Genomic DNA, 25,581 nt, shown 5'->3' on the forward strand with positions numbered 1-25,581 from the left:
ATACTCTTCAATGAGCCCACACACAGAATTTTGAGGTTTCTTTTTTTCCCTAATTGCCACCAGGATTATTGCTGGGGCTCAGTGCCAACACTATGAGTCCTCTGCTCCCAGAGGTCATTACCCTACCCCCTTTATTCCCTTTTCTATTTTTACTAGATTAGAGAGAAATTGAGTGGGGGGGGGTAGACAAAGAGGGAGGAAGACACCTGTGGACTTGCTTCACCCTCGTGAAGCTTCTCCCTTTCAGGTGGGAAGTGGGGACTCAAACCCAGGTCCTTATTTATGGTAGTATGTGCACTCAAATGGGCCCCAGTGCCATCATCCAGCCCCTCTTTTACCTTATTTCTTCGTTTTGTTAACCAGAGTAACGCTCAGCTCTGACGTATAATGGTGCTGGGGATTGAACCTGGGGTTTCAGAACCTCAGATGTGAAAGTCTTTTGCATAACCATTATGTTATCTCCTCTACCCTATGAAGTTTCTTAATATCATGTTGACATTAAAAAGTTTCATTATAAAATCTTGGCTAGGGAGTCAGGCGGTAGCGCAGCGGGTTAAGCACAGGTGGCACAAAGTGCAGGGACCCGCATAAGGATCCCAGTTCAAGCCCCCAGCTCCCCACCTGCAGGGGAGTCGCTTCACAGTTGGTGAAGCAGGTCTGCAGGTATCTATCTCTTCCTCTCTCTGTCTTCCCCTCCTTTCACCATTTCTCTGTCCTAACAACAAAGACATCAATAACAACAATAACTACAACAATAAAAAAAACAAGTGCAACAAAATACATAAAATCTTGGATAAAACAGAAGAACATTGACATTTTTAGAGTATCATCTGTAACAATTCCTTTTATGAGAAGTATTGAATGTCTAAGTCTTCCTTGACATGTAATAGATTGGAAATTTATTCAGTGAAGATTTGAATACCAATTACAGAGAGTATGAAAAAGGCAATTATTAGGTTAAGTAATGTGAAACATCTATATCAGTAAAAACAGCTTAATATATTGTTCAGTAATAACTCTGAGCTCCGTATACATCTCCTGCTATGTACTGCCTAACCTAGTTTAATAATACTCACATAAACCTGTGAACAAGGTACCATTATCATCACCATCTTTCCAAAGTCACTGAGATTTAGAGGACAAGTAACCTGACCTAAGTGACAGACTGCACCCAGGCTTCATGATTTTGATCACTATATCTAATACAACACCTAGTTATATAGATTAAAAACATCTGCTTTAAAGGTCTCTGAAAAGATGATTCTATCTTTTGGCTAGATTTATCTTTCTGTTAACAATGACTTTTGATAGCATTTATGCGTCTTTCTATGCTTTTCTTTCTTTCTTTTTGCTCTATGGCATCATCTGAATTTCTTTGACTTAACATACTCTGATCATCTCTTCTATCTCACAACACTGAAACTTTCCCTAATCTTTGTTCACATAAATCAGAATTTTTTGTTTTGCATGGACAAAAATAGATACCTCAAAACAGAATTATTTGTTGTGAAATACCTATTACAGAGTTGCCACCCTTTAGGCACTCAGAACCATTAGATATTAATGTCCTTCATTCCACTCAGCAAGTACGTGATAACTTACTTCACGTACCAGGTACTGACAACAAAAATGTGAAAAGGTGTAGTTTTTGCCCTCAAAATTTTGTAGGACACATAGAAACTGTAACTATACAACTATAGTTACAGACAACTATACACTGAGTATAATGACATTTTGGAAGAAAGGCAGTTAATTCTTTTTTGAAGTATCTATTTGTCCATTACTACCCTCTTTATAATCATTAACAAAATTTAATTATGCTGCTTTGCTATGGGTTTATTTTTTTAGTGTAAGTTCATGTACTACAAAGAAATGAGATTAATAGGGAAAAAAAAAGGTTTAATACAGAATAATTATTATAAAGTATTTTTACAACTTTTTTTCTTATCTGCTCATAAGCAGATGTCCAAATTATCTAAGTAACCACAGTAAAAATCAATGCTAATAGCTTTATAAGTAAATTCAGGAAAAGACTAGAGAAAACTCAAGAATCTAAATCAAGTTCCTTTACTTTCAATTCTATTGTTTTAAATAAGTATTGCCTTTAAAAGCTCTGTCAAAGTCCTCTTCTCAGCTTGCCTTTTTAGCTTTCCAAAAAAAATTAAAAGTTTTTAATTTTCTCCCCTAAAAGACCCTAAGATTGGACGTTACGTAACTTCTTCTATAGAGTCTTCTCCACTCATATTGGGTTTACTAGATTTTTTTTTTTTTGCCTCCAGGGTTATTGCTGGGGCTCAGTGTCCCACTGCTCCTGGAGGCCTTTTTCCCCCCCTTTTTGTTGCCCTTTGTTGTTGTAGCCTTGTTGTGGTTATTATTGTTGTTACTGATATCGTCATTGTTGGATAGGACAGAGAGAAATGGAGAGAGGAGGGGAAGACAGAGAGGGGGAGAGAAAGACACCTTCAGACCTGCTTCACCGCCTGTGAAGCAACTTCCCTGCAGGTGGGGAGTCAGGGGCTCGAACCAGTACTACTAGACTTTTAGTTACCAATAAATGATGCCAGCTAAAATACACACATTTGTGTGTGTGTAGTATATGTATATACTGTATACATATATGCATCCTATACATGTATCATACATGTATGCACACATATGTGCCCTGTTGTATATTTAAGCAGACACACTTATAAATCATAGTTACATGCATATGATGCCTAAGATGATTATCCTTCAATGTAGATGGATTAAGAGGGTTTTCTAATTTCTTAAATTTTCCAAATTTCTTTTTAAAGAAGCTTCTAATTAAACATTTAATGAGTACATATGTCTAGAAATGAAACGTTGACTCATTCAACAAATACTTACTGACCACTTTTATATCTATATATAAACAGTACAAAATCAGAAGCCAAAAATACCATGACCTAGTCTTTCTCAATAGTTATGCTTCTGTTAAGTATGATCTCTTGACTTCTATTTCATCACTATTAAAAAAAAAAAAAAAAACTTAAACAGTGCTGGTGATATAGCTTAATTGGATAGTATGCTGCTTTGCTATGTATGCAATCCAAGTTTGAGCCCAGTCCCCAGTGCACTAAAGGAAGCTTCAGTGTTGTGGATTCTTTCCTTCTGTCTCTGCTGCTAACTAAAAAAAGTCAAAAAGTCAGCCTGAAGCAGTGAAGTCCAGAAAGTGGCAACAAGGGGGAGAGGGGAGCAAAATAACTCACTTAGTGCTTTGCCACATGCATGACTCAGGTTCCAGACTGTCCCCCACCACATTAGAGAAAGCTGCAACGCTGTGATTTCTCTCATTCTCTCTCCCTGCCTCTGTCCAAAAAAAAAGGCCTTATCTCCCTTATAAGTTGTGCTAAGAACCCAAATTAAGTAAAGTAATACGTATAAAGTCAAAAAATGTTAAGTTGCTTCTAGAGTCAATAACCAGAGTCATGTCATACTACAAAACAAGTGAACAAATAATAGTTTGTATTGCTACAAAATGTAACCTCTATGTTCAATATTAACCATTAATTTCACTGGGGTATTGATGAATCATTAAACTTATTTGGTTTAACAAAAGTAAAGGAAGGAAGGGAGAATGGACAAGCCAGCCAGACAGGGGAAGCAGTGGAGTTGTTGTGAAGCTACCAAGTTCCAGCAATAACCCTGGTGGCAATAAAATTAAGAAAAAAATGTAATAAGTAAAATACCATCATAATCCATCTTAAACCACCTCCCCTGGTTATCTATCAGCAATAATGAAAATCTACATTATTGCAATGATCTTTTAAAAAAATTATCTATATTGTTATAAAAAGAAATATTTGATCATTAATAATCCCAATGTTAAATGATCTTTATGACTATTTTATTAGGCAGTTTTACAAATACTTCAGAAGCCCAAACATCAAAATAAACCTGAATTTAAAAAAAATTTTTAGCTTTTCATTAAAAACAATTTTAAAACTTTGCAATCATATGCAAGTATTGTTTAATCTAGAAAAAGGCTCATCTGTCTTTAAAATTCAAGTATTTTCACTTATCTAATTCCTTCCTTGAAATTTTTGGTTGTAATGGTTATCTTTCGTTCAGTTAATAATACTGGGGACTGAATGGTGGCACACACTACCATGAGGAAGGACCTGAGTTCAAGCTGGTGGTCCCCACCTACAGGGGGAAGTTTCTAGAGTGATGAAGCAGGCTACAGTTGTCTTTCTCTACCCTACCTCTACCCTCAACCCCCATGCTCTCAATGCCTGTGTAGAGAGAAAGAAAGAAAAAAAAGGAAGAAAGAGGGAGTCGGGCGGTAGCACAGCAGGCTAAACGCACGTGTCGCAAAGCACAAGGATCCCGGTTCTAGCCCCCGGCTCCCCACCTGCAGGGGAGTCCCTTCACAGGCGGTGAAGCAGGTCTGAAGGTGTCTGTCTTTCTCCCCCCCTCTATCTTCCCCTCCTCTCTCCATTTCTCTCTGTCCTATCAACAACAATGACATCAATAACAACAATAATAACTACAACAATAAAACAAGGGCAACAAAAGGGAAAATAAATAAATATAAATGAATATTAAAAATTTTTTTATAAAAGAAAAAAGAGAAAGAGAAAAAGAGGACACTGAGAGCAGTGGATTCATTTTGGAGGCACTGAGCCCCAGCAATAACCCTGGTGGGCAATAAAAATATAAAATTAAAATGTGTTAATATTCATGAATCTACAGATTATAAAAGATCTCATCTTACTGGTCCATTATCCTTAGAACTCACTTATTATAACGACTATAATTTTTGTATCAGGTTAACTACAAGATTCTTGTAACTATTTTTTAATTTTCTGGCAGTTTATTAGCTCATTTTAAAACTAAAATGGTACTGAAATTATTCTAAATGAACTTTAACTTGAAGACTATTTGTTTAATAGAAAACGCTACATTATTTACAATTTTAAATCAATTCACAATGATTTCAAGTAGGGGACCAAGTCAAACAAACTGTTACACAACTGTATTTATAAAGATCTCCGACTAAAAAACAAACGTGTACAATTAATCTGTTAACATAAGGGGGGGGGAAATTCCCCCCCTTCGTGATCTTCAACTGCTCCTCCAAGTAACCAGTTTTAAAACCAGTGTCCAAGATGTGCCAAATAGGAAAATCAGAACAAAAATGGCTGAACTGAACTTAATTTCACCCTCCAAGATGGACATCTGGAAGCCAACTGCCTTCCCAGGTGACAAGCACTGTGAGGGCAGTCGGGGCAGCCTCGGTGCAGGTTCCCACCGTCACTTGAGGTTCAGTTGAGTACTCACAGCAGGTCTGTGACTCCACTACAGAACAAGCTCCATGGTCACACAGCTCGGTGGCTTTCCTGAGGTCCCTCTTCCCACAAGGGCCCAACTGACACTCAGAGGGGACCAAATGCTTGAGGAAGCAGAGGCCCCAAAGTTCCACCAGTTCCTCAAGGCAGTTTCTAGTTAAAGGGGCAGTGACCTAATTATTAACAAATTATTAATTGTTTGTATGGTTTTTAATATATATACTATATATGACTCACTCAGAACAGAAATGCTATGAATATGATGACCTGCTGTGCTTCAAGGCTTTGAAAAAAGGGTGTCTGAGATAGCTGCTAATGTGTGATACCCCTGTTGATCATTTTTCTCTCAATATCCAGGAGTGTTTTGTGGAGCTTTTCTTTTTTTGTTGTTTGTTTTTGTTGTTTCCTCCAACTCTGAATTGTGCTTTATGAGTAGAAAGCATGGCAGTAAGCATTAGGGATTGAAAATGGAAGAAAACCGAGGACGAGCAGGATGAAGGAAGGGATAGAATTAAGTTAAGGGTAAGATGGGAGAGGGAAGGCAAGAAGAACAAGAGCCAATAAGGGAAGAAAGGAGAGGAGGAAGGAAAAGTAATAAAGACAAGCAAACAGAAGCAAGAAAATAACAAGGTCTTAGAGGAATGGAGAACCTAGTAGCCCAATGGCATCTCCATTCCCAAGACGTCTCTTGCTACTTCCCTGTCATTGTGTCCAAGATAATTACATAATTGGATTTTTTAAATTATGAGATTAAGATAAATAATGAATATGTAGCAAAACTATTTAAGATATAGCTAAAGTAAAGGAGGTAATGTTTAGTAGTCTTGACCGTTAGAAAAGGCTGAAAGCAAGCTTAATCTAGCAAAGATAAGGCTTTATGTAGGAAATGGGAAGGAACCCAAACAAAATAAACCCAAAGAAAAAGAGAAAGGAGACAATAAAGATTAACAACAAGACTATGTATTATGTAAAATATAGAAGACATTTTAGAAGGCCAACAAAGTAAAAAATTGACTCTATGAAAAACATTATAAGCTAATTGTTAGACCTCGCATTAATCAAGGAAAAAAGAAAAGGTAAAGTAAGCAATATCAAGAAAGAAATAGGAATATAACTAATTTTTAACTAAAATATAGGTTAAGTGGACAGGTTATTAGAAAAATATAACTTAGTGAAACAGAGATAGAAAGCTGAAGTCTTATACTATGGTTAAGTAAAATTAAAATGAGAGTGGAAAATATTGTCACAAATAAAGTTCCCAGACTAGACAGCTTCACCAGCAGATCCTAGATATTATTCAATGACATAGTCAGGTCAATGTCTGCAATGGTCAAGTGGAGAATCAGCAATAAAACCCACCAACAGTGGCATTACCCAGTGAACATGACAGACATCTAGTGGCCAGAAGCAAAACTCAAACTAAACCACATTAATGACACCAGTGAATGAAATCATCTGAGAGATGCTTTTGGACCTTGCAAGGTACTTGGAAGAACTACCACTGTAAAAATGGTATACACAACCACTGAAAACTAACAAAAATGGGGTCTGAGCTTCTAAAAATTAGTTCAAATGTGACTGCTGGCAGAATACATAGCAGAAGTATTAGTCAAAGTCTACTAAGTTTTCCAATTAGTTTTATAAACAGACAATCTACAGAACAACTTATGTAAATTCACCTCTAGAAATGTAAGTAGAATAAATGCATCAAAATTATACAACAAAAGAGTTCTAAATCAGTCAAAATACAATTTACTAGCAAGCTGATTTTTCATTCACCACTAACTAATGGTAAAAATACAAAATATAGGGACAATATGCTGTTTTTAGAAAGTGTTGAAGATTATTTAAAAACCACAGGATCTCACCCAGTAATTATCAGGATTGTCTTTTACTTGAAGCCGATCTTTACATTTAAAATCACAGTCAGCTGAGCCAACTTCATTATTTTTTATATTTAGTATATAATATTAAAATTACTCTGTTAAAAATTCTTTAAAAATGTTAAGAATAGATAAATCATGTTGTTGCATTACTATTCATAATAGCCAAGACAGAGACCTAAATGCCCCTGGGCCAACAACCAGTTAAAGAAGATGTAGTGTGTCTAACTCATAAAAATAATCAATACTGTCTTTTGTAGCAACATGCATGGAACTGAAGACAATTATACTAAGAAATAAGTCAGATATAAAAGGAAAAGTAAATTGATTCGTTATTTATATGGCATATATAAAGACAATGAGCTATCAAAAGTAATTCTTTGATTCTGAGGTCAAAATAGTAGTTACCAGAGAGGAGGAATGAATAGGAAGGGTTAGTCTGCTACTAGTAATTGGTACTAAAAATCGGGTGATGGCTGTGGTGTGATAATACGTTGAGGAGTAAAGCTAGCCTCTTGAAACAGCTTTGCAAACCAACGGTAAATCAATTAGTAAAATAGTAATAATAGACAATCCCAATTGCTGCTGAATAAACTTAACAGTAAAGTACAACTACAAGAAAATAATAATCCATATTAAAATACATATTCTCCACATATAATAATGCCTCTCTTCCATCCCTAGGTATTTAAACACTAATCTCTGCCTGATATTCATGCCCTGCCATGTTCAAGTTTGGCTTTCAATTTAGGTTCCTTCCAGAAGAGAGCTTTCCTGAACTCTTAAACTAGGTGTTGTCTCTGTCAAATGCTCTTTTATCTGTAAATGCCACTGCTCAGCAGGATGTAACCACCTGGAAGATTAAAAGTAAGACAGTCTCATTCCCATATTATGTTCATGGGTAGTGGACAGAAAACACATGTGCTTTTGTCACTGTTACTTCCCCACTGGCAAACACACAGTCTGAAGCTCAAATGCCTTTGAAGGAAAGAAAAGGGGTCTCCCTGGAGAATGTGACAAGTAGTATTCCTATTTAAAAACAAAGTCCGTAAAGAAAAATTCAAATATTTTCTCCATATTCCCTGTGAAAGCTCAAACAGAAATTATAATTTCAACTACTTTTAAATAACTTAGTTAAATCACAACATCTCTTTCCAGATAACCAGAAGAGTCTAGAAATTTGTTTTAATACTGAAATTTACCTCCATTTCAAATGCTTTCCCCAGGGGAAAAAAAGAATACATAAAATAACAAAACTATAACAACTGAACTCCATACAATCCTAAGCACTGTATATATAAAAACTGTGTGTATATATATATGAGTAAATCTATTTTTACTATTTTACAGTCAGGAAAAACTGGCATAGAAAGACTAATAAACACAAAGATAAAGGGATAAATGTTCTCTTTTCTATTATTTTACATATTTTAATGCAATAAATACTGAGAAACAAGATTCAGAAAGGAAAAGAGTAAGAAAAAAACAGCACTGTTCAACTCTGGCTTGTGGTGGGACTGGGGATTGACCTCAGACCTCTGAACATCAAGAATGAAAATCTTTTGCATAACTATTATGCTGTCTTCCCAGCCCAAGGTATAAATTTTCAAGTCAAATTTGACAACAGCAGCCACATGCAACTGTCCATGCTCTACTGTCTCTACAAAAAGTATGACAGCTCAACATTTGGGGAGGGAGTAAAATAATGGGATAATGGATTGTTCTCATGTTTCTAATGTGAACATTGTTTCTAAAATTAAATAAGACTACTCTTGCAAATTTTCAAGATATTCTAAAACAAGTCAGTATCAAAATAGTTATGGAGACCCCACACTTAATTTCTTTTCCACATTCAGCCACATTATCTAGTCTTTTCTGCTGTGCTGAGCAGTCAGCAAAAAGCCCAGTATGTACACGCAGACATATTCATTACAAAGTCCCTAGGTGGGAGCAAACTGTAGGAGTGAAATTCATGAATATACTTATGTGTATGTACAAACACTATTTGTATGTATTGACAGAGATTTTCAGTTCGACCATTCTGCACCACAGATTAAAAGCCACCTCAATATTCATGAAAAAAAAAAGTTTAAACCCACACGCTCTGTCTTAGCTAGCTCTAATGAGCAGATGTAATGGAATAAATTACATGGGACTGATTCCAGAAAACACCAGAACTCTATGAACCACAAATAAATGAGAAGTTTATCTAGAGATTCACAGTCAATCACCCTAACCTTCACTACAGCCTAGAAATGCAAAGAATGAAGAACAAATCTGGACTGATGAAAGGGCTCTCATGAAGAAGTATATGACATATACTCTATTTCAAAATATACATTTTAATAATACATCTTGAGAAAGTCAAAATGTCGATGTACTTTGAATTCCAAGTCTCCCACATATGCAGTGTATAAAATGTCCTTTTTAATTTCACTCTAAGTAAAATTATAGAAATTTATGCATGATATATTGTTACTGAGAAAACAAATATTTGTGCTTGTTAGCTTAGTGCCTAGAAAAAAATGGCTTTATCACTAGAGTCTCAAGACAACCCTTTCTTTTTAGATGAAGATTTGTAAAGGTTAAAATCACTTGAGGCAAGTTAATTACACTGCTAGTTGCTTAAGACCTACAGGCTTTATTCTTTTACTCTATCATACTATTATCATACTACTCTCTATTCTAATGATGCACAGAAACAAACAGCAACTACTTTGAACATTTATATTCTTCCATCACAAAATTCATTCATATATGTTTCATAAAAAGCTATTAGTTACTAATACAAAAAATTAAAGCACTATAGTCATTCTGGATATATAAACAAAAACATCAACAACAAAAACAATTCTGTTTTCTAATTATCAGAAGTTATGCTAAGTACTTTAGAAGAAATATTTTATTCATGTTTCCCAAGAGGTCTGTACCATATTACCAGCTCTGGCTGACAGTAGTGCAGGAGATTGAACCTGGGACTTTCGGAGCCTCAGGCATGAGTGTCTGTTTGCATAACTGTTATGCTATCTACCCTCCTGTCTTTACTATATTACTATGCTCATTTACAGTTGAGAAAATTGAGATGTGGGGCGGTGGGCAGATAGCATAATGGTTATACAAGGAGACTCTTGTGCCTGAGCCTCCAGAAGTCCCAGGTTCAATCCCCTGCACCACTATCAGCCAGAGCTCTGGTAAAAAAAAAAAAAATTGATGTGTGGAAAAGTTAAGGTTAGTTATCTCAAGATTACAAAGTATACAAGTTGCACAACTAAGTACTTACACTCAGGAAATATAACCTTAAAGCTTATACTCTTCATCAGAATGTTACATGAATGAATTCTTCCAGTGACCTTTCCATCAACAAATTAAACTCTAAGAAAATGACTGTATTACTTACATAGAAGTTTCCAAGTTTCCAAGTCACTAGTCCACTGAATACTATGGAGTATTTATACCATGGAGATTTAGACATTCTATTAATTAAATAAAAATCAATGAAAACACTTGGGGGCTGGGTGGTGGTATAGTTGATTAAATGCACACACTACCACGCACAAAGAATCCTGGTTAAAGCTCTTGATCCCCACCTGCTTGAGGGGAAGCTTCATAAGAAGTGAAAAAATGTGTTTCTTCCCTCCCCTTGCCCTCTCAACTTCTGTCTGTCTAAAATAAATAGATAAATCTGAAGAAAAAAAAAAGTTACACATTGAGAGTTTTTCATGGTTAGAATTTCAACATTAAGCATGATGCTAAATTAAAATTCTAATTTTAAGCCACTACTTTATATAAAACATTGGTCAATTGGCAAATTTTAAAACAAGTCTGTTGTATTTGAAGTTAGTATTATCAGATAGCTACCTTTATTTTTAGGTTATAACTATTAAGAATTTTGTAGGAAGTTAGCCATAGCTACTTTATGGAGCAAAACTGAGGCAGATGGGAAAGTGCGTCTGGGAGGGTGTCTGTTTTGCTATACACTGGGTACACCACATGGGAGTGCTACCACACTAGGAAAAAGTTTCAGTGCTATGGGGTCTTCTTCCTGTCCCTCGCCTCTTTGAATCATCTCCAAAAACTGGCCATTCTAAAACACTGATAGGATAAAACACCAGATTCTACAGTGTGAATATCTACAGTAGTAATACAGAACTTGGAGTATACATAACACAGGGAAAAAAAAACCAAATATACACCAAAGTTATTATTGTTTAACAGTAGATGGCGCTAGAATACCTATTTAAAAATAGCTGCCCCTACTGTTAGAACATTTTTACATATGCAATCCAGGTTATGTTAAGTAAAACTACATGTGTATACTTACACAATTCCATATCGTTTAATGTTCAATCTAATTTTTTAAAAATGAACACAAAGGTTATCTTATATGCAAATCTGGGTTACTAAAATTTAATACAGAATTTAAAGTTACAATATTTGTTTATATGACAGACATACTATGACAAAGTTTAAAAAAAAAGGCAAGAGTCAGTCAAAATAAATAGTTCCTGCAAATTTTGAGGTGAGAGTAGTTTGGGAATTTGAAGTTATTTGTACAGCATGGGAATTCTTCTATAGTATTCTATTATAGCAAAGTTCAAATGCCCCCATAAAATTACTAATATATACAATAACGTGATTCCTTTCTACAAAATCTTAAGACTATGAAAAATATGTTAATTTATTGTTGGCAAGCAAGAAAACAGTCCTTCCCACCCACCCCAACTGCCATACTAGTCCATCCATTATAATAGTGCTTCTCTTGCCAGTGTAAATAATGCATCTGAACGTTGGAAGTTAAAGTATGCTTGGAAGACAAGAAAATTCAATTAGTCACTATTATTTCTGTTAAAAGTGTGAGTTGGGGGAGAGGACAACAGTATACTAAAAATAAGGATTTATGACAAAGACGACATTAGAAAAAATGTATCTTTTCAAATAGTAGTCCTGAGCCAATTAGCTGCCCCTTAAAGAGAAAATAATTACTGATCCCTTTCTCACACTGTACAGTAAACCAAATTCAAAGGATTATCTATGCTCAGTCTCACAAGTAATAAGGAAATGCAACTTCAAGCCACAATGAGTAACACTATATACCACGAAAACAGCTAAATTTAGAGATTGGCAAGTGTGCTTCAATGTAATTGACAGATGGGGTGAGGAGCAACTGGGACACTCACATACTGGATCTCACCGTGAGCGTACTAGATGGTCTTGCTGGTAGCACCCAATATATAATCTCTAAATTACCTCTAGACTTGTCTTCCTAAAACGCAAATCTGCTCAAAAACTCTCGCAACTTTCCCTCTTGCTTTTAGGATAAAGTGAAGTTCCTTGTCCTAGCAAAAAGGTCTTTCCCATTCTACTTCACTCAATCCCTCTGGCCTCATTTTCTGCATTCTCAACCTTTCTCCCTCTATCTGCAAGGTATATTTGCCTTATCAAAGAGCTAGTCTGTGCCTCCAACTGAGAGAATCCTTTTCCAAGAAATTAAGTTCCCTCAAAATGAAGTGACATATCTCATCCTTTGCAGAGTTATTCCCTAGTCTCCAAACTATTTCCACAGCATACCAAGCATATATTTATTATTCATCACAATGTAGTATAGTTGCCTTACTTTGCTACAAACTCTGAGCTCACTCAGCAAATGTTACCCATTCAGTTTATTTGTCCAGTCAAACAAAATAATGCACAGATCTGATCATACTTTGCTACTGATCATTAGTTAGGTTTCATAGCTGACCAATAGCTGAATCATTTGCAATTTGCTTGTGAAATGTTCTAATTAGTATTTCATTCCAAAACTAATTAAAACAAGAGATTCTGACTTGAATAGTACATTTAATACAGGAAGAAAATTTTATTTTAAGAATTGTTTTAACCTGAAGAAATGTAGTATATTTATTATTAAATTAAGTTCCAGTCAAGGTACAGTCTCTTCAATTGCTTTGAAATGAAAAACCTAAATCTAAAAATTTAACTGTTTTCTCCCCCCCTTTTTTTTTCTGTCACTGGAAATAAAATTCTACTCTGGCCTTTAATCTTATATAGCTATGTTACCTACCCCAAGGTACAGTGCACTTTTCTTTGACTCAAATAATTTGGTTGTTATCAGAAAATATGCTAGAAACTTAATTGTTTAGATTTTTCCAAAGTATCCTTTATTCTTTCCTTTTGTTTCTGCTGAAAACACATCATTCGTAACAATGTTCTAACAACCTAAATTTGAATAAGCCCAGTAAACCTAAGATGAACAATTATTTATTTGCCTCCAGGGTTCGTAACAATGTTCTAACAACCTAAATTTGAATAAGCCCAGTAAACCTAAGATGAACAATTATTTATTTGCCTCCAGGGTTCGTAACAATGTTCTAACAACCTAAATTTGAATAAGCCCAGTAAACCTAAGATGAACAATTATTTATTTGCCTCCAGGGTTCGTAACAATGTTCTAACAACCTAAATTTGAATAAGCCCAGTAAACCTAAGATGAACAATTATTTATTTGCCTCCAGGGTTCGTAACAATGTTCTAACAACCTAAATTTGAATAAGCCCAGTAAACCTAAGATGAACAATTATTTATTTGCCTCCAGGGTTATCGGTGGGGCTCGGTGCTGGCACTAGGAATCCACTGCTCCTGGAAGCCATCTCTTCCTTTTTTTTTAATAGGAGAAATGTTGAGAGGAAAGGGGAAAGGGAGGAGAGGAAGATAGACACCTGCAGACCTGCTTCACTGCTTGTGAGGCAGCACCCTGCAGGTGAGGAGCTAGGAGATGGAACCTGGATTCTTGCACAGGTCCTTGAACTTCACACCATGTGTGATTAACCTGGTGGGCCACTGCCCAACTCCCAGATGAATAATTTATTTCAAGAATTCCTTGATGGTATTCTAAAACATCTAAGATTTATAAATATTGCCTATAAAATAATATGCTTATCTTCCTTGTTAACAGAGCTAGTTTTACCTTAAATGTTCTAATTTGGTCTATTTTACATCTGTTGATTTCAAGCACTTAAAAAAAATGAAGGAGTGATATTGACTTATTCGAATATAGTCAAGACTGATTTCTCCTAGGTCTACTTCTACTGACCCAAAGCAAGTTCTCCATTTAATCATTAGTTTACAAATTTTCAGAACTGGCCAGTATTTTCAGTGCCAATAATTCTTGTGCTTTGCCTAACTCATTTGTTTTACATCTTGTGGGAACCAGTAATTATTTCAGACCCTATACTGGCTGCTAAAAAGAGTTCAGTTAATTTGTAGCCCATAATATTCTAGACTTTCCTACATGCAAATTTGAGTATTAGTCTCATTCTGAGCTCCATCTTATTTTTAACAACTCTGACTTTTCGTTTATGTGTATACAGTTTTTGCCATATTGGATACATTTTCATAAGCTATCTTCAACCCCTTCTGGAATACGATCCTTAAAAAACCTTATATTATTGAATACATGCACGAGTATTGGCCAGTCAGCATCTAGGTGCCCAAATTTTTTTAAACTAGAAATAATAGAATTTATTCAGCAACTGTTAACAATCCTTAACAACTACTAATAGTTTCACTCATGTGTAATATAGGTGACCAGAGCAAATGAATTTGAAAAAGAGAAAGTAGACTGTCTCTCAGACTTTGTGAGAACTGTGGTGGTTATCCATATAGGGGACATAGAGAACTTTGGTGGGACTAAACTTTTGGTTTAGTGACTTAGACCATATATAGGTGTGTAATCATACTCCTAATCTTATAATCTTAATTTTAAAAGTCTAATTCATTCTTGGTGGCTATATATGCACTCTTCCATATTCATTCTGTTGCAGTCATCGCAATTTATCTCACTGTTAACAGAAAACATCTACCAATATTTTAGAGATGACAGTCAATCAACTATTCACTCAGTCTTCTCCCTCCACCACCTTATATGTTCTGGGAACGTGGCTCAGAAGACATACCTTCCCATGTGGCTTGGGTCCAACTCCCTGGCACCACATGGTACGTATAAAAGCACCAAAAAGATATAACTCCATGAATCATGTAGCATTTGGCATCTCTCCCTCTTTTTCTCTCATAAAAATATATAATAAACTTGGGCCAGGAAGGTAGCTCAGCACCAGAGTACATGTGTAGAAATCCGTGTGTCCTGGCTTTGATCCCTAGCACTTAACTGAAAACAAAAGTTCTAAATGGCAAGCTCAAGTATAAAGACACTTCTATCTGGGCCCCTAATGCCAAAACTCCGTTGTCTATAATTCTACTTTATCTCGTATATTAATGGCATCCACTCTGCTGACTCCCTGCTTTGTCACATTTTATAAACAGTATTTCACTCTCTGCCAAACTCATACTAAAGGCAACACTGAAAGGGGTAGTTTAGAATTAGAAGCTGGGAGTGAGTGAACCAACAGCAGCAGTGACCAAATATTAAGTAGGCTGAAAACATAAAACCTTGACAGGCAATGAGTTATAATGAGGCATGGAGTTGATATCCCCAGATACAGAGTCAGCCTCTGAGTTCTATGAGTAGGTTCAGACTTTCAAAGCACAGATCTTGAAAAGAGAGTAAAAGTAGTTTGGGCACCTAAATTTGGGTGGAAAACAGGGAACCGATCACTGGAATGAAACAGTGTAGCAGTTATGAAATTTGACAAAAATATGCCAAGTTTGCAGCAATATCTGAAGAGTCCCAGAAATACACTGCAACTCTTTAAATCACCTCCTAAAGTCAGACTAGCTCCAGAGGGAGCAAGAGTGAGCATATATATAATTGAGGGTCAAATGGGACAGATCAAGGAAAATGATCATAGAAGTGGTAAATTTAACTGCAAGGAAGAATTCTGAATGTAGTATAAGCCTGGATTCTACTGTGAGAGGAAAAAAAACAAGACTGAAGAGACTGTGCAATGGTAGCATGCAGGACTTGCACACAAGAGATCCCAAGTATGATTGCTGGTGCCACCAGAGCTGAGCAGGGCGCTCTGGTCGAAACACAACAAAAACTTCTTAATAAGCTTATTACCTGCACCAAAACCAAACAAATATACAAATAATCATATTGAAACTGTTTGTGGACGTAGGGAAGGAAGCACTAATGCATGGGTGGTACTCCAGTGAAATAGCTCTACCCCAATGTCACTAACAATCTTTATATTCAGCAGCTAAGTTTAGTACTTGATCTAAGACTATGCTTCTCAATGCATCACAGGTACAATGAAACAAACATCTCTCCAGCTTTCCTTTAATACACAACAAAACACATGAAGCCACACACAATCTGACAGTTTACATACCTCAGGGTATCTAACTTTCATTGCCATCTGATGCTCACTAAAAATTGTTCTTTCACGGTTTCAGTGTATTTATAAATTGTATTACTTTGATATAGGTGAGATGTTTATTCAAATGTTTTTATTTTCTGTGCATAATCCTTTAAAATGATCTGTGTGGTTTTGATTGATGTCTAAGTAACTGAATTTCCAGTGTCCATCTTGGTCCCAGACTAAGTAATTGGATACTCGTTTGATATGGAAAACACTTTCAGGTGACCTTTAACTTCTCAGCCTGAAAAAGAACTGTAACCCTGATTAATTAAATACTCTTCCTTCTGCAGAGGACAACAATAATTAACACTCTCAAGCCCTCTTCTATCTGATTTATTGTAAGTTAACTCATTTAATCTTAAACTAGAGTTCCTCATTATAATCACTGAACATAGAAAATTATCTGAGTGACTTTTATTAAATCTCCCAAGGATGATTCCTAACTAGTCACATTCCAGATGCACAGGGGAAACGTCAACTTATTGCAAACAACATATGCATTATATCATTAGGGATTTTCCTCAAGAAACCTCGTTAAGAAAAGCCATCGGTCAACAATCCCAGAAAGTATTTTATGAACCCCATTTGACAGATAAGGAAACTCAGGCAGAAATTGAGTTAACCAACAAAGTTCACAGAGCTAGTAATTGTGGTGGAATAAAGATTCAAATTTAGGCAAACTAACTCCAGAATTCTTGCTACTTTAATGAGCCCCCCAGTTACTTTGAATTCACCTAGTTTTTTTTTGTTTTTTTTTTTAATTGCTGGGCTCGGTGCCTGCACCATGAATCCACCGCTCCTGGAGGCCATTTTCCCCCTTTTTGTTGCCCTAGTTGTTGCAGCCTCGTTGTGGTTATTATTGCCATTGTTGACGTTGCTTTGTTGTTGGATAGGACAGAGAGAAATGGAGAGAGGAGGGGAAGACAGAGAGAGAGAGGAGATAAAGATAGACACCTGCAGACCTGCTTCACCGCCCGTGAAGCGACTCCCATGCAGGTGAGGCCGGGGGCTCGAACCGGGATCCTTAAGCCGGTCCCTGCGCTTTGCGCCACATGCGCTTAACCCACTGCGCCACCGCCCGACTCCCGAATTCACTTAGTTTTTAATCCATGTATAGGTTATAGATTATAACCTAGTCCTTAGTGAGTTACTCCTTTACATTTTTATAATTATCTTACATGCATATATTTTTTCACAACAAAACCACAGGCTCTTTAAAACAAGTCCCTCAACAAAGTTTTCTTGTACTCTCACAGTGCTACACCCACAAAAGATATTCAAAATGTAATTAATCACTAGCCAGAAGAAATAAAAAACAGTGGATTCTAATAAACACACTAGCTTACTCAATATATGCCTTACAAGAGCCAAACTACAGTCAGAATTAAAGACATAACATATATACGAGTAGAGGCACAGTATAAAGACACAGATAATAGCCACTATTGAAAAATAAATAAGAAGTCATCATATAATTACTAATATGTAGGCTGCTATTTCAGCAAGTTTACTTCCTAGTTCCTTCTTAGAGTTCATGCAGATGCTCTAAAGTGCACAGGAAAAAAGAGAAAGAAGTGATACTAAGCATGAAAGTCTCAAATATCTGTTGGCATCCTGTTAGGGAATTACATAAATCAAGGCTAAAGTTAACATGGCAGAAGAGAAAGGAAAATAATCTCCACTGAAACGCCAGAATGCCATATATAAATAAATACCTTTAAATTTTCATACTGCGATTGCTAATGGATTTGTAAATCATCTACTTGTCCCAAGAGTTTTCTTCAACTTTTAGTCTTGGAGGAAGAGGGAGGCATAGCCTAGATCATAATAGTATTTCATTGTTTCTAACTCTAAAGCACAGAGAATAAGTATGTTTACAGTACAAACTCTGTTTCAACACAAAGGCTGTGACAGGTGAAACAGAATCAGAGGTAAGACTTGGCAAGCTGATGTGTAAGTCATTCTACAGCTGTTGAATATTTCATCACATTTACTTGATACCACTCCTCCTTTTACTTAAATTCCAGTCCATTAGAAACAATTTCAAAGATCCTTAAATAATCTGCATTTTTACCTAGACTAAAAATATCTAAAACACTTTAACATTAAAAAAAATTCAAATAAATTCATGACAAAATTAGGAGACATAAGTTAAATAATCCTTGGAGCACATTAACAAAGGTAGAAATTTAGTTCTTAACTCTTTAGTAAACATTCAAGATAATATACCTAGATTTTATTGTAAATAATAATTACTTAATGGTAATTTGAACTCCTGAAAAACTTGACATTGTAAATCTTTGTCAGAGGCTTTAAGTCACTATAACGTCTACAAAGGGAAAAAATAATTTAACTTGATATGAAATGAAATAAAGTATCAAAATGAGAAAATAATTTCACTTTCCTAGAGCCTTTTGTCAGGTTTCTGTTTACTGGTGAACATTAAGACCAAGTTTAATGAATATTTTTCCCATTCTTCCCACCTAAACCAAACATTACACTGTATTCCTGTGGCCTAGATGTAGAGCTACTCCAGCCAAGTCCCTACTAAAGTCTGAAGTCTGGAGAGGAGAGTGTAAAGGTAACATACAAATCTTTCATGTCTGAGGCACCAGAAGTTCCAGGTTCAATCTCTAGCAAATGCCAGAGCTGAGCTGTGATGCAGTCTCTATTTTTCTCACTAAAATAACTGAATCTTTAAAAGTCTTAAACCAAGTGATAAGTCATTTAGATTTAAGTTCACCCCAATGGTAATGCTTACCTATCTTTAAAACCATTTAAACGAAACCACTACTTGGTATATCAAATATTTAAGCTAGCAACATCAATTACCACCATTTGACCACATGCTTAACATACCAGACCAACAACAAATACTTGGTTCTTCAGAATTTCAGTTGAGTTATTAAAATATTCTTTATTAAATGTACTAGAAAAGGTACATTTAAAAGGTACATTCTGTACTTATGTACACATAAGTTCAGAACTCCAGAATGCCTAAAATTTGTATTTTGGGAAGAAAATCCCATGTCATCACTGGCTAGTTTCTCTCTATACAATTTATTGTTCAATATGATCCTAACAGTGGTCCACTATTTCATCCTCTTCATGTGATGAAATACACATATTAAAACTACAGTTTCCCCCCCAAACTATGTAACTAAATAAGAAAACAACATACTCTATTAAATCATCCCAGGAAAACTCTGACTTCACTTTATTCCTGCTAGAACTGCTCTCTACAACTTTACATCAAAACCAAAAGTAACTGTTTATTAGACAAATGTATTTTTCAATGAATTTCATTTTCCCTTAGCTGCTGTATTGTCCTGAAAGTCAACTAAATATAAATAACTATGAAAAATGCAGTGGGGTATACAAAGAAAATATTCTCTAGCCTCAAGGGGAAAAAAATTGCATGTGATAATAGTAAATATCTACATGGTACTGGGCAGCATTTTAAACGTGTACCAACTCATCTATTTCTCACAATAGCCCTATGAAATAGATACTATAGCTGCTTTTAACTTATAGATGTGGAAAATGAGGCTCAGAGAGGCTAAAATAACAGTTAAAAAGATATATAGGAAATCAGCTAAGGAGACCAATAGGAAGCCACTAAAGATCTCTGAGGCGGTTATTGAGAAGGGATATATAGTAAGATCAGTTTTAAGACTGAAAAGGAGATGGAGGAAGCTTGAATCCAGTGTGATCATAATGCTTTTCTCACAGATGGGCCAAAGGAGTACAAAAGGTTGAACTGTAGTGGTGGTAATAGAAATGGGAGTGAAAAAGAACAAAAAAGCAAGGTTTACAGAATCAGAAATTACAAAACAGGGTAATGCAGTATCTTCTGAGTTGTCAGTATGTGGTAGGAATTAGAAAGTGCAGTCAAAGGTGACTAAGCTTTTGAGCCCAGATGATAAAACAACAGGATAATCAATGGTAGAAGCTACATAATTGGGGGGGGGGGGACTCATAGAAAGCAGTTTAAGTATAAAGAACAGGGCAATAGGAAAGAGACCCAAGACTGGTGATGATTTGCAATCATCTGTTAAGTTAAAACTCAAAAAACTGTGACAAATGCTTCAGGAATACAGTACTATTTGTTTTATTTCAGTACTATTTGTAAATGTACTTCCACATCCTTTTCTTTGTATATAAAATAGGAATGTAACATCTTTTTTAATTCATTAAATCCCTTAGACAGCTAACAGTGATGATCATTTGATGCAAACTGTATTTGCCCTTGTGGCCAAATTTATATGCCTATAAGTAGCTCACAGAAAGAAGAGAAAATGGAGGGTTAGCACAAGTACAAACTTGCAGTTATAAACTAAATCCTATGGATGTAACAGACAACATAGTAACTATAGTTAAAATACTATATTACATATCTGGTAGTTAGTAAAAGTTTATTATAAAAGTCTTCATCACAAGGGAAAAATTTGTAACTATGTACAGAGACATATTCACTACACATATATGTGTGTAATGTGTGTGTGTGTGTGTATAGAACGCCTGCAACTCATACTGTTACAAGTCAATTATACTTCAACAAGTAATTCCATAAGAAAACTATAATTTTGATTTAAGTGTCAAATGCTTACACAGAGTGAAAGGCCAAATTTAGGATTATGATGGCAAAAGTCAAGTAACAGATTATACTAATGAAATGATGACCTGAAATCCATTCAAAATTTTATATTCCAACTAAATATCTTAATTTTTAAATTTATTTTCAGCTCTAATCATGCAGGTATTGATATTATCTCCTATAACCAACATAGAAACTAACTTCAACTATATAAAATACTACAGAATTATAATTTCACACTGGAGAAGACAGTAGTACAATGAAAAGTGATGAAGTAACTATAAACTAGTAGTTTCTTACATTGCCAATTTTACTCAAAAGGTCAATTTAAACACTAAACCATCTTAAAGCAAAATTACTATGGAGTTCAATGAAAGACTTGTAAGACTTCACAGGTATTTCCACACTTGCCTCAACTCCAGTTGGCTTCCCTAATGATTTTACATTCATCCTCCTGAACTTTATCTCTGTTCTCAAAGATCCTTCTAATTCAGCATGATAGAAGCTTACTGTAAGCACTGGGTTCTCAAGCATGAGGTCCTGAGTTCAATCCCTGGCAGTGCATGTACCAAAGTGATGTCTGGTTCATTCTATCTTTCTCATTAATAAATAAAATAAAAGCAGTTTACTGTAAGGGAAGGTATATGATGCTATAAATAGTTCATAAAAAGTAACTTCCCAACCTGGAGGAATCAGGGACAGCACATCAGAGGAATTACACAGCCTTTCACTTGAAACATCAAAATAAGTCATGTCAAACGAGTGCATAAAACCTCAAATTTCACATATACCTTAAAGATATAATAGATTTGGAAGGAAATTAACCAAAAGCATAATGTCAACAAATTGGTGTTTGCTGACAGAAAAAACAGAAATATTTTTGCTTCAATGCTATTTGTTTTATTTCAGTACTACTTGTGAATACACTTCTACATCCTAGTCTCTGTATATAAAAATTGGAATATATCTTTTTGAATTCATTAAATCCCTTTAGCTTCACAGTGATGCTCAAAGAGAGCTAACAGTGATAATTTGATGCAAACTGTATTCGCCCTTGTGGCCACTGGCTTGATTCATCTGATATTTAAGAACCAACATTCTGTTTATACACAGATTTTACTTTTCCAGGGAGTTAAACTATGCAGCTATGCTGCAGTCATGGTATGGATTTAGTTTAAACAAAAAGAAAGAGGAAATGAATCAGTAGAATGCCGTCATCTGGATAGCAAAAATAACCTCCCAACATAGCTCCTTGCACCCACTTTTTCCTTTATAGTCTGTTTCTCTATCTGGAAGTCAAATGATGTTAAATACTTATTAGACTAAGCTGCTCCCTCCACTCCAACTTCATTTAAAACCCTCTGACAGAGTTCTGACTACAAGAAGCTAGCTGCACTACCTCCTGAAGGGCCCTATAGCATTTGGTCCCTTCAGTAGTATACTAATGAACCCATCATTCCAGCCTGAAGACTGGAATAAAAATCTAAAATGAAGGTACTCTTCTCATTGTACATATTTTTCTCTTCTAGTTTTTAATTATCAACTTTATGAGAGAGCTCCCAATGGGTCATTATCTTCATTTCAGAATTTTATTCCAGTCTTCAGGCTCAAATTTGGATGTCTGTTGGTCAAATCTTTATTTGGATTTTGGTTCCAAACATAATTTGCTAAAAGATTATTTTGATATAAGCCTATTCCTCTCGCATTTCTGTCAAACAGAACCACTTCCCACCAAGAAAACCAAGTCATTCTTAATTTATCCTTTTAGATACCTACATTACTTAACAAGAATTCATAAATGTTTTATACAATTACTGTACCTCTAAATGCATTACTATCCCTAAAGCCTGTATCCTAATTAAAGCCTATGTTAGGTCTTAACCAAATCCTAAAAATTACCTTAGTTCATTTTCTTGCCTGTAGTTCTCTTATCAAGTCCTTTCTTATAAGCTTAAAAGTCATCTCTTAGAGGGCCAGGGAGATAGTATGATTATGCCAAAGATTTACATGTCTGAGGTTCCTGGGTTCTTAAAGTCCTAGGTTCAATCCCGAGCACCACCATAAACCAGAACTGAGCAGTGCTCTAGTTAAAGAAAAAAAAAAAGTCAGGCTAGCAAAATAGATCACTTGAATAGTGCACTGCTTTGCCTTATGTGCAACCCAGTTAGGAAATATTGGACTGAAGCAGGCCTGTGACAACAGAGAAGTAGGTTGCTGAGATATTTAGACACAATGGTCAAGAGAACTGGATGATAGCCTGAGTAGAGGCATAAAGAAAAATCAGATTGAAGGCTGGGCACCAGGTTAAGCACACATGATATGAACTGCAAGAACCCGCACAAGGATCCCGGTTCCAGCCTCTGACTCCCCACCTGCAAGGGGTGGCTTCAGAAGCAGGTCTGCAAGTGTTTTTCTCTCTCCCTCTGTCTTTCCCTCCTCTCTCAACTCCCCTCTGTCCTGTCCAAAAAAAGGAAAAAATGGCCATCATAGTATCAGCACTGAGTCCCAGTGATAACCCTGGAGGGAAAAGTTAAAACAAACAAAAAAACCTCCAGATACTGAGGATACCTAGGTTTTCGGTATGCACACCTAAAAGTATGGGTGTGATATTCACTACAATTAGAAGTGGTGAGGGAACCCAGATTTGAAGGTGCAAGTATCATAGATTCATAAAATTTTCTAAGTGCTCTTGGGACACATCAAAAGAGATGCCAAGTAGCTTATTAGATCTATTGATAAAAGTTGAGTTTGTGTTATGGACAGAGACACCCAAGGGACTGAGAGATCAGTTACATTAGTGTTAAGTCTGGTAGAGTGAATCAGACTAACAACCAGTCAACAAAGAGGTCTAGACAATGAGCAAAGACTCAAGAACCCAGCATGTCAAAAGAAGAGCATTAATAGTGGAGCTAACTGCTACTGAGTGCATTAATGGCAAGGTGTGAGACTGCCCAGTGCACTTGGGGATGAGGTCACCAAGTAACATCACTATTATTTCAGTAAGTATTAAAAGATAGGGACAAGAATGAAGTGGGCTGAGAATGATACTAGAATAAATGTATAAAGATATACAGACATTTTTTAGATTTTGAATCATACAGGAAGTGAGGCAGGAGTTATATAAATCTGATTTTTAATTATAAATATTTTTCCTTGGTTGTATATACATTTAAAAAAAGGTCCACCATAAATTATGGTGATGTTGTATATGATACAGCAAATCCTAACAAAGGGATTTTTCAAAGTTAACCCAATTGCCAAATAATGTGATTATAGCAATAACTATCTATTGCCTTCTTAAACCCTAAGACAGCAGGAACCTCCTGCTTCCTCTATAGAGCCTGTATTTCCCCCAGTCCTGGAACCTCTAGGGTGGGGCTCACTTTCCTGCATGCTTCTCTCAATTCCTACCAAATGATATTGCATCTGCTGATCCCTACCTAATCATCGCAACAAGTACCACCTCAGCATGCTTCACTTCAGACTGTGTCCAGAGATGTCAGGCATGGAATGTCAGCCCTTCACCCTCATTACTTGGCTGAGACCTTTCCTTTCATAGTATTCTCTAATTCCATTCCAGGAGGTTCACTTCCCAAAAAAATCTCAAAAGCTAGGTATAGACCAGGTCCTGTAAGATACAGCATATGTTCATATGTATCCATAAATTAGGGCAAAATATATACCTGAAAGCAAAAATACACAATAGTCTGCAGTGAGTTAATATGAAGTTCCTAATGAAACAGTATCTAATTAGACTTAGATACCCTCCTCACCTACTTATTACAGTTCTCTCACTCACTCCAAAGCTAACCTTATCAAAGCAAGGACTGAAAAAGCTGAATAAGGGCAAGAGACTGGCATACTTTAATGGATGACTCTATAAGCCATTCCACCAGCTGGGGCCCTATTGGGGTAGTCCTGCAATTCCCAAGCAGACATGATGGGTCTAGACCTCAAATAAATCCCTCTCTCCATTGTTATCAGTCATTCCTTGCCGGGCTAGCGTCACAGGTGTTTCTTCCCAATTCCTAGCAGGCACAACACAATAGACCCCTTTGTGGGTCCCCATAGGACCTTGCCCTCAACTTGAATCACTAATTGTAGAGAATGTTCCATCCTCCGAAGGGAGGCTGGACAACATACTCTATGCTACACCTGAGGAAGATGGGTCCTGATACTGGGGCAGCTTGGAATGTTCCTGCTTATGACCACAGAATGTAAGCTCAGATCTACAGGGATGCAGAGGTCACATAGGCTCCTAAGCTGAATATGGGCCCCAGATTACATCAAATCGACGGGGTTTACAATCAACAATATTTATACACCTTCCCCATATTTGGGAGCTACTCTCTTCCCTGATCCAGCTTTCTGGTCCTTCTGCCAGCCATGACATCACCTCCCCAGACAATAATTAGGATCTACCTGCATATCAGATTTCAAGCTCAGGCAAAATAAATAAAAATTACACTAGT

General features: G+C 36.0%; 1 protein-coding gene across 3 annotated transcripts in view; it reads right to left on the reverse strand.

Moving 5' to 3' along the window:
* The window catches only part of TSC22D1 (TSC22 domain family member 1), an 88,151-nt gene that overhangs the window by 17,452 nt on the left and 45,118 nt on the right, over positions 1-25,581 (reverse strand). The window contains exon 1 of one of the 3 annotated variants that reach the window (XM_060194804.1): positions 5,305-5,329. The exons of the other annotated variants lie outside the window; for them this stretch is intronic. The gene's annotated coding sequence lies outside the window, so the exon portion shown is untranslated. Of the gene's footprint in view, positions 1-5,304; positions 5,330-25,581 lie in introns of those variants that run through there. 3 annotated transcript variants of the gene reach the window in all.

Source organism: Erinaceus europaeus, chromosome 7, assembly GCF_950295315.1.
Source record: "Erinaceus europaeus chromosome 7, mEriEur2.1, whole genome shotgun sequence".
Taxonomy (NCBI): domain Eukaryota; kingdom Metazoa; phylum Chordata; class Mammalia; order Eulipotyphla; family Erinaceidae; genus Erinaceus; species Erinaceus europaeus.